Source organism: Saccopteryx leptura, chromosome 2 (assembly GCF_036850995.1).
Source record: "Saccopteryx leptura isolate mSacLep1 chromosome 2, mSacLep1_pri_phased_curated, whole genome shotgun sequence".
In the NCBI taxonomy this organism is placed as follows: Eukaryota; Metazoa; Chordata; class Mammalia; order Chiroptera; family Emballonuridae; genus Saccopteryx; species Saccopteryx leptura.
In genome coordinates this window covers 100,871,745-100,880,842 of record NC_089504.1, presented here as the reverse complement: position 1 = coordinate 100,880,842, position 9,098 = coordinate 100,871,745, and positions in this window count along the sequence as shown.

Sequence of the window (9,098 nt, the reverse complement as noted above, 5' to 3'; positions counted from 1 at the left end):
GTGTGAGTGTGCATCAAACAGCAGAGACGCAACAGGGTTCTGTCCTGACCCCCGTCTACCGATGTTTTCCCCTCTGCTTTTGGAATGCTTTTGAATTTTTCTTCCCTGAAGAACAGAGTCCCTTCCAGATCAGGACAGAAGCATGCTGGCAGGAGGTGAAGCCCTTCCTCTGCCCCCTGGTCTGTCATATGACAGCTGCCTGCTTCCTTCGGCACATACCACAGATGCCAGAGATCACTCGGAGTGACAGACTGTTCAGCTCTGGTGGATCTGGGAGGCCTGAGCATGCGTTCAGAAGTGGTGCCATCATGTGTCCAGTGTCTGCACCGACGGCCAGCAGGGAGGCAGTGGGGGTCTGGCACACTTGGCAAGGCAGTCAGCTTCTCTGGAGTTCATCTAAGTTTAAACTGTGAAAGCATAGATTACAGCAGGGACTTCATCTCACAGATGCAGTGAGATATACTCGTGTAAAACTCGGAGAACGTTCTGGAGGTTCATTCATTTATCCAGCAAAGATTTAATCATCACAGGGACCTTGTCAGACCCTGCCTGGGACACAGCAGTGGTCAAAACAAACAATGAGGTTTACTTTCTAGTGGAGAGAGATTGATACATAACATAGAAGTGCATTAACAAAGATGACTATTTCAGACAGTCATAAATGCAGGGGGGGGGGATAAAATAGTGTGAGATAAGGGGTGCAAACTTGGGGTTGGCCACTTGTCTAACTAGTAACAGGGAACATCTCTGTTAGCAAATGATGCATGCTCCAAGCTTTGCCATAAAAATGCCTGAGGGGAACATTCCTGGCAGTGGAAGCAGCAGGCACTGAGCTCCTGACCTGTGATCAGCTTTGGTCTGTGAGAAAGTGGTCCGCGTTTTAGAACCTGGTGATCAAAAGAGTAAGAAAGGAGATCTAAGAAGTGAGCAGCAACAAGTCATGAAAGATATGTCCATTTGGTTTCCATGTGCAATGCAAACCCGTTGCAGGGATGTAACCAGCTTTTTTCCCCTGATTTAATTTTAAGATCTCTCTAGTGTGCAAATCGTACATTATACACTGAGGAATAAAAGCAAGGAGACTGGCCTGACCAGGAGGTGGTGCAGTGGATAGAGCGTTGAACTGGGATGTGGAAGGACCCAGGTTCGAGACCCCGAGGTCACCAGTTTGAGTGCGGGCTCATCTGGTTTGAGCAAAGCTCACCAGTGTGGACCCAAGGTCGCTGGTTTGAGCAGGGGGTCATTCGCTCTGCTGTATGTAGCCTCCAGTCAAGGCACATATGAGAAAGCAATCAGTGAACAACTAAGGTGTCACAACAAAAAACTGATGATTGATGCTTCTCATCTCTCTCCGTTCCTGTCTGTCTATCCCTATCTATCCCTCTCTCTGACTCTCTCCTTCTCTGTAAAAAAAAAAGGCAAAAAAATAAATAAATAAATAAAGCAAGGATACCGGATAGAAAGGTACTGTAGACAAGAGATGATTTTGGCAGGGACTCTGGAAGTAGCAATGGAGGTGGAGGAAAATGGAAGAATTTAAGATATACTTTGGAGCCGTGGTTGACGAGACTCTGCTCTGAAGAATTAGCTGGATAAATTAAGGATGTGGGGATGAACTAAGTAAATGACGTTACAATTTCTGAAGATACAGAAGCCAGGGAAGTAACAGATTTGGTGGGTGGAAACCCAAACTTTCCATTCTGTTCTACTTGATGTGTCCATTACACTTGCAAATGGTAGTGGATCCTTAGTAAAGAATAGACATCAGTTCCCACGTCAGTACAGGAGGTGGGATGGTTTGGGAGGACATTGATCAGAGCAAAGTGGATAAAGCAGACCTTGGATTCCGGCCATGGTGGTCTGGGACAGAGGAATGGTGTGGTGTTGCACTTGGGAGGGGGAGTAAAGGAGTGTACTGGCGGGAGGTGAGAACAGACGGGGATAAAGATAAGAAATATTTTATAGTATCGACTTTGCCAAAGGTGTGGCGTTAGAGAAGGTATAGTAAGACATTTTAACTTGTTTAACTCAATAGTGGAGGAATTGTCACACAACTAGAGAAGAATTGAAGAGGGCCAAGTTTGGAAGAGAAACAAACTCAGGTTTGAGTTTGGACACTTTTGGTAATCCTACGTTATTGTGATTCTAAGCCCAAACTCAGGGTTAAGTCTTTTTTCTACCAAGTTAAACATTCCTCTTTCTTTTACAAAATAGCACTTATTATTTTTTTTTTCTAATTAGAGAAACAACCCATACTTATAGCAAAACATTTTTAAAAAATCTAAAGAAGAAAAAAAAAAGTCAAAATCTGACTGCTCAGAAATAATAAATGGTAATATTTGATGTCTTACAAACACATGCACATTGTGCTTACAATTATTTATAATTTTTGTAGTATCTTTATTGTGTTTTTGAAACTAGGTATGTGGTGTGTATTTTCCTGTGCCGTTAGCTATGCCTCCATATAATACCATTTAATGGTGTTACCATCTTTCTTAAAGCTTAGGGAGTAGACACTCAGAATTGGTCCCCACCCCCTTTCTGAGGCTGCTCCATGCTGGGCCCAATCCATTCTATGTTTTATGAGATGTGGTGACATTTCCCACTTGGGAAGGATAAGGGCCTACGCAAGTATCTGGGTCACATGACCAAAGCTACACTTCAAGGAATCTGACAGCCTGAGAAATTTTTCTTGGAAATAAGTGAGGTCTGCAGGCTGGTGGCGTTTGATTAACGATCGCCAACCAGCAATTCCCTCACTCTGACGTTGACCTCTCTCCCTACTCATCCTTCCTCTTCATGTTTATTTCTTTTCCCACAGACTGTTTATAGCCCTAAAAATAAATGGGAAAAAAAGGAAGAAGAGCACAGAATAGAAATTAGTGTTTCCCTCAAAAAAATCAGTCTGTTCTAGCAGCACCTGAGATAAATCCCCTTCAGAGCAAGGCTGACCCATCAGTGTTCCCCGCTGCCCTGGGGGTGGAGAGCACTCGTGGGTTCCAGGTGATGGGGAGGAGCAGGCAGGAGGCACAGGGCATCCCCACTGAGAGCAGTGGGGAGGCAGGGGACCCTGAAAGGATGAGAGAGCACAGCAGGGGCTCCCTCCTCCCCACTCCCCAGTCCTCCGCTCTGGGAGGTGCTCAGGTGGGCCCTTTGAAGTGTGAAGTCACCCAACTTCACAGCTCGGTGGGTGGAGAAAGAAATTGGTGTTTGCATGGTTCTTGTGACTAAGAGTGTCCTCCATTCAGAACACAAGTGGGAAGGCACCATGAGAGAAGAGATAGGCAGAGCTCTCTGATTTAATTGCTGCATTGTATAATCAATGGTATTTTTTAGGTTTGAGATGGGGAATAGAACAGCTTGGAGTGCCACGGAATGAGGGATTTTGTGAGTGCACGTGTGTGTGTGTGTGTGTGTGTGTATGTGTGGCTGCAGTGGACTTTACACAATCGCAGGAGAAGCTGGGAAACAGTAATAGTCTGGGAGAGTCCCGTTGGTGAGTCAGGCAGGCAGGGGCCATGGAGAAGTCTGTGCATCTGTGCCCAGTGTGCCTCTGTTGCTCGTAGTTTGTCTGAAGACATCGCAGGTCTATTGATGGAACAGCTGCACACACACGATGAGGAGAACAAGACACCTAGGAGCCCAGGATGGAGGCTCAGGGACCCCTCAGGACAGGTTGGGACCCCCAGGGTGATGTGGACACCCCTGCTTCTCATTCACTGCCTTTTAGTTGCAGCACCTTAGCTGTTCAGAGGAAGGTGACTTTCATCTGTAACACATTTGACAGTATCAGGGAAGACACAGAGCTTGGGAGACCTCTCACTAACAGCCGTGGGACAGTTTGCTTCACAAAGGCCCATGACATTTGTTGTTAGAGATAGCAGACTGACTATGCTCATGTGCCCTGTCTCTCTCTCTTAGCGCTACTAAGATGTAGAACAGGAATGAGCACCCCATTGACTCCTACAGACATTGAAAGCATGTGCTGACCAGGGACTCAGCTGAGGGATAATGACAAGAAGAGGTCCTCTCCAGCCATCCTGCTGGGAGGGGCAGAGCAGTCAGGAGGTCAGCTGGGTACAAGGCCTACAGCAGGGCGAGAGGCAGGACTGGGGCGGGTTGGGGGGAGAGCCTCGGGCTGCACGGTGCCTCTGACATTCTGTGCAGTAGTGACTGCTATGGCGGCCACCACCCACCCTGCCACGGGGTAGGAGTTAGTTTCCTGAAGGCACTGTTCCAAAGAACTACCGAGTTGGTGCTGAGAACAATAGAAACTTATTGTCTCACAGTGCTAGAGTCTGGAAGTCTGAGATCTAGGTGTTGGCCAGGCCACATTCCCTCTGAAGGAAAGATCTGTCCCAGGCCTCTTTCCTGCTGGTAATTCCTCGGCTGTGGCCGGCTAACGTTCCTCACGAGCATGTCTTTGTCCAAATTTTTACCAGTCATATTGGATTAAGGTCTGCCCTAATGACCTCATCTTAGTTTAACTACATCTATAACCACCTGTCTCCAAACAGTGTTACATCACAAGTGAACCTACAATGGGGTGGGGAGTTTACTTGCTGGATGAACAAGGACTCCTCACATTAGAGACAGTAGACCCAGCAGAGGCACTGAAAAGGTGGATGACATGGGCATCAGCCTGAGTGGCTCTGCCTTGAGCCCTCCTTCCCTCCACTGTCACAGGGAGAGCCACGCGGCCCACCTGCACTCCCCTGAGGAGATAGTGTGACATTCCCAGAGCAAAGACCACTGGGTATTGAAATTGGGTGGTTTCTCAATTGATTGTGGGTCATCTGCTCATGGTGACCACCTGTAGCCATCGTCTACTCCCACCTGCCCAGATTCCTATTAGCACCTTAATGCTTCCTCCTCTGAAACACTAGTGGACAGCCAGACACTGGACAGAGAGTCTCATGAGACACTGAGACTCATAGGAACAAGAGCAGAGAGCAGGTGAGCAGAAGACACAATGGCAGAGGGGTCGGGTGTACGGAAGTGGAAGGGAACTAGACATTGGGTGGTGAGCACACAGTAATATATTCAGATGCAGTACACCGCAAAGTTATATAATGTAATTAGCCAACATTATGCCAATCAATTCAATTAAAAAAACAAAAACGGAAATGACAGAGAGCTAAAGACAGGGGTCCCCAAACTACGGCCTGCGGGCCGCATGCGGCCCCCTGAGGCCATTTATCCGGCCCCCGCCGCACTTCCGGAAGGGGCACCTCTTTCATTGGTGGTCAGTGAGAGGAGCATAGTTCCCATTGAAATACTGGTCAGTTTGTTGATTTAAATTTACTTGTTCTTTATTTTAAATATTGTATTTGTTCCGTTTTGTTTTTTCACTTTAAAATAAGATATGTGCAGTGTGCATAGGGATTTGTTCATAGTTTTTTTATAGTCTGGCCCTCCAACGGTCTGAGGGACAGTGAACTGGCCCCCTGTGAAAAAGGTTTGGGGACCCCTGGCTAAAGAGAACTAAAAAGTACAGTAGTCACCCTCCCCCCAACCTTGGGGTTGAGTTCTTAGACCCCCAGTGGACGCCTTAAAGGCCAAGAATAATGTTAAAACCTATAAATACTGTGTTTTTCCCTGTACATACACACCTATACTAAAGTTTAATTTATAAATCAGGCATAGCAAGAGATTAACAACAGTGACTAATAATAAAATAGAATGATTATAATACTGCACTGTAATGAAAGGGCTGTGAGTGTGGATTCTCTCTCCCAGAGTCTCTCACTGTAACACCTCTCACTTGCAGTGATGGTCTCGGTGTCCCTCAAGTCAGGGTTCTCTTCCTGACTTTGCAAAAGCTCCGTGATTTCTGGAGCAACATGTTGCTGTCAGTCACAACACGTTTCTTTTCGTGTCTCCCACTCTAAAATAGAATGCCTTTTCCACATCACGTAGGTTATTTGTCATGCACTGTGCTGTAACTTTTGCCATTTGAGGTATAATCATAAAGCTGTCATGAATTTATTTTTCTTTTTTTTTTTTAAAGTTTCACAGATAGAAGATTTGTTCTTACCATGGACCTTGGCAACTCAGCATCCATTTTCTTCTCTTTTATTAAGTTGAGACTTTTTACCTTTTCACTTAAAGCCCCCCTCCCCCCCCCCCCCCCAGCATAATCAAATTGCCATCATTGCTACTCTTGTGCTTTGGAGATATTCTTAAGTAAAGTAAGGGTGACTTGAACACCAGTGCTGTGATATCACGACAGTTGATCTGCTCCAATGGGTGGAAGGGTGTACAGCGTGGAGACAATGGACAAAAACAGGATGGCTTAAAATGTCACCAAGCTACTCAGGACATTGCACAGAGTAAAACATACGAATTGTTTATTTCTGGAATTTTCCATTGGATATTTTTGTGCCTTGGCTTACCAAGGGTAATTGAAACTGACCATTGACTGTGGATAAGGAGGATTAGTTAATGTTCTTAGGGCTCAAAGAAGGGGTTGCATTCATAGAAAAAGAACACTATGGTATGGAAAGAGAATTACTAACTATTGGTCAACAGAGAAGATAGAACATAGATATTTCAGACATGAAAGCTTCTATCTACCTACCTATCCATTCATCCATTAATATCTATATCCATCCATTCATCATCTATCGATCTATTTACCTGTCACCAATTATCTATCTAAACCTCTATCTTTCTCCTGAACCCTTTCTTTGAAAACTACTGAAGAATGCATTTAGCAAATTAAGGAGAGAAAGGCCAGGTAAGGTGGCATTCTGGAAACAGAAGAGCTGACCCAGAAGGGAAATGGGAAAGGCTCAAAAGTTTCTAGGGAAAAAAACAAGCTCTTTGAATGTGGGAAAGTGTTGAGATATTTAACAGATGTGTTAAAATTTTACCAGTGTTACTAGGAAGTACAGGATAAATTGAGCCAATAAAAACAGAAGGCAGTTTTAACTTCAGAAAAACCTTACCAAAGTTGTGTGAGAAAGGAGTCACAGTCAGTCCCTGCATCAGGGGATGCTCCAGCAGGGGGGAGGTAGAGAGGCAGGCACGGCATGACAGGATAGAGCCAGTTCTTGAGAACCTGCCTTAACAGAAAGTCAGTACAGAAGTCCCAGGTTTGATTCCCGGCCAGGGCACACAGGAGAAGCGCCCATTTGCTTCTCCACTCTTCCCCCTCTTCTTTCTCTCTGTCTCTCTCTTCCCCACCCACAGCCAAGGCTCCATTGGAACAAAGTTGGCCCAGGCGCTGAGGATGGCTCCATGGCCTCCACCTCAGGTGCTAGAATGGCTCCAGTTGCAATGGAGCAACTGCCCAGATTGGCAGAGCACCACCCCTTAGTGGGCATGCTGGGTGGATCTCAGTCGGGTGCATGTAGGAGTATGTCTCTCTGCCTCCCCACTTCTCACTTCAGAAAAAAAGAAAGTCAGTATGATATTCTAGATTCATTCTCAATGAATCAAGACATAGCAGGACAGTATACAGAGTGTCCTCGGGTTACAACACAGTTCCATTCCTATGACAATGACATAACCTAAATTTTGGTGTAAGTTGAAACATATCCTAGCCTAAGTCACTTACCTATCTTAACACAGTGGTAAAATCATAATGTAGAATATAAAAACACAATTAATGTACAAAAAAAGGAAAAGGACATAAATATACTGTACTGTACACTGTACTGTAGTAACAGAAAAAATGACAAAAAATTAGTGTAAGAAACTTACCTTTATTCCTGTGGTTGGCTTGCACACTGGAAGGGACATATCAAGGTGGGAGAGAGTGACCTCTTGGAAGAAGGAAGCTAGAGAGGCAGGAGAACCTGCAGAAGGTTCTGGAGATACTGGGTTAGGTGAATCAGGATTGCCTAAGGAACATTCAGGAGACGCTGGAGATGATTCTACCTGTACTACAGGTGTTTCATCTCGAGAAGCGGCTGATGTAGAGGGTACAGGGTCTGTTTCAGGCCTCTCTGCCTTCTTAAAGAATTGTTCCAGGCTAGTCTGGAAGGTTGGTGACTTCTCTTCCAAATTTGCAAGGCTTCCATAACAGCTGAAACATTCACGTCTCAATTTTTTAAAGTTTTTATGGGAGTGAGTGTCACGAACTCTAAACGTCGTATTTCGAGACTGTCGTTAACCCAGGGACCCCCTGTGTTACAGATACATACAGAAGTAAATATTAAAAAAAAAGAACCTTTAGAAGTTGAAAATACTTTCCTGTAAGAAGGAGGGGAGATTCAGGCACAAAGTTCAACACTTTTAAAGTAGAATCTACTTAGAATTCTGAACTCACTGTGTGGATAGACAGCTAAAATAGGAAGACAACTTTACAGCAGAAAGGTAAGCCGAAGACCGGGCACATGCCACTCCCAGAGGGTTCAAGGAGTGAAGGGTTTCCAGCAGGAGTTGATGTTGACCCTGATGAGTGAGGCTGGCCCATGGCGTTCTGCATTTATGCTGTCATACATGAGAGGAAACTCTTCTAGTTCCTTGGGGCCATATCCACCCCCATGGCCCCGAACTCCTGCCTCAGCCCCATCTGTCATCCTTTCTTCAACAATGCTTTTGTGGCAGGATGCTTACAGGACTGCCGTGAGTGACAGACAACTGTGGCTACTCCCAGCAGGGTTGGGCAGGTCAGAAGGCCCTGGGAGCCCTTGTCAGTGGTGGGAAGGGCAACGTCCTTCTTGGCTGGTCCTGACAAGCTGCCACTCTCCCCCGAGTGACTTACTGTAATTGCTAACAGAAAGCTGCTGTCATAAATCCAAACTCTTACATAACTGACAGCTGACCATTATTTCCTGTATCTACTGGGGGTCTCATGGTTTGAGCTCCCTCCTCTCTTACCCCCACACTGCCTGTCTGCACTTTTGCATCCCCACATTTCCCTCCCCATGTGGGCTTCTTGGGATGGCTCTCTTCAAGTCCTCCCTCCTGGTGTTCTCAGTCACGGTCTTGGAAACCGTGGGAGTGTGGGGAGAGGGGCCCGTACAGGGACATTGTTTCTCCAGCTGCTAGCTCACCCCCGCCCCCAGCCAAGCCCGGCGCAAGCAGGAGGGCAGCCACGGGCTGGGTTAGCTGGAAAGAAGGGGTGGGGAGAACACGAATGCCACTGC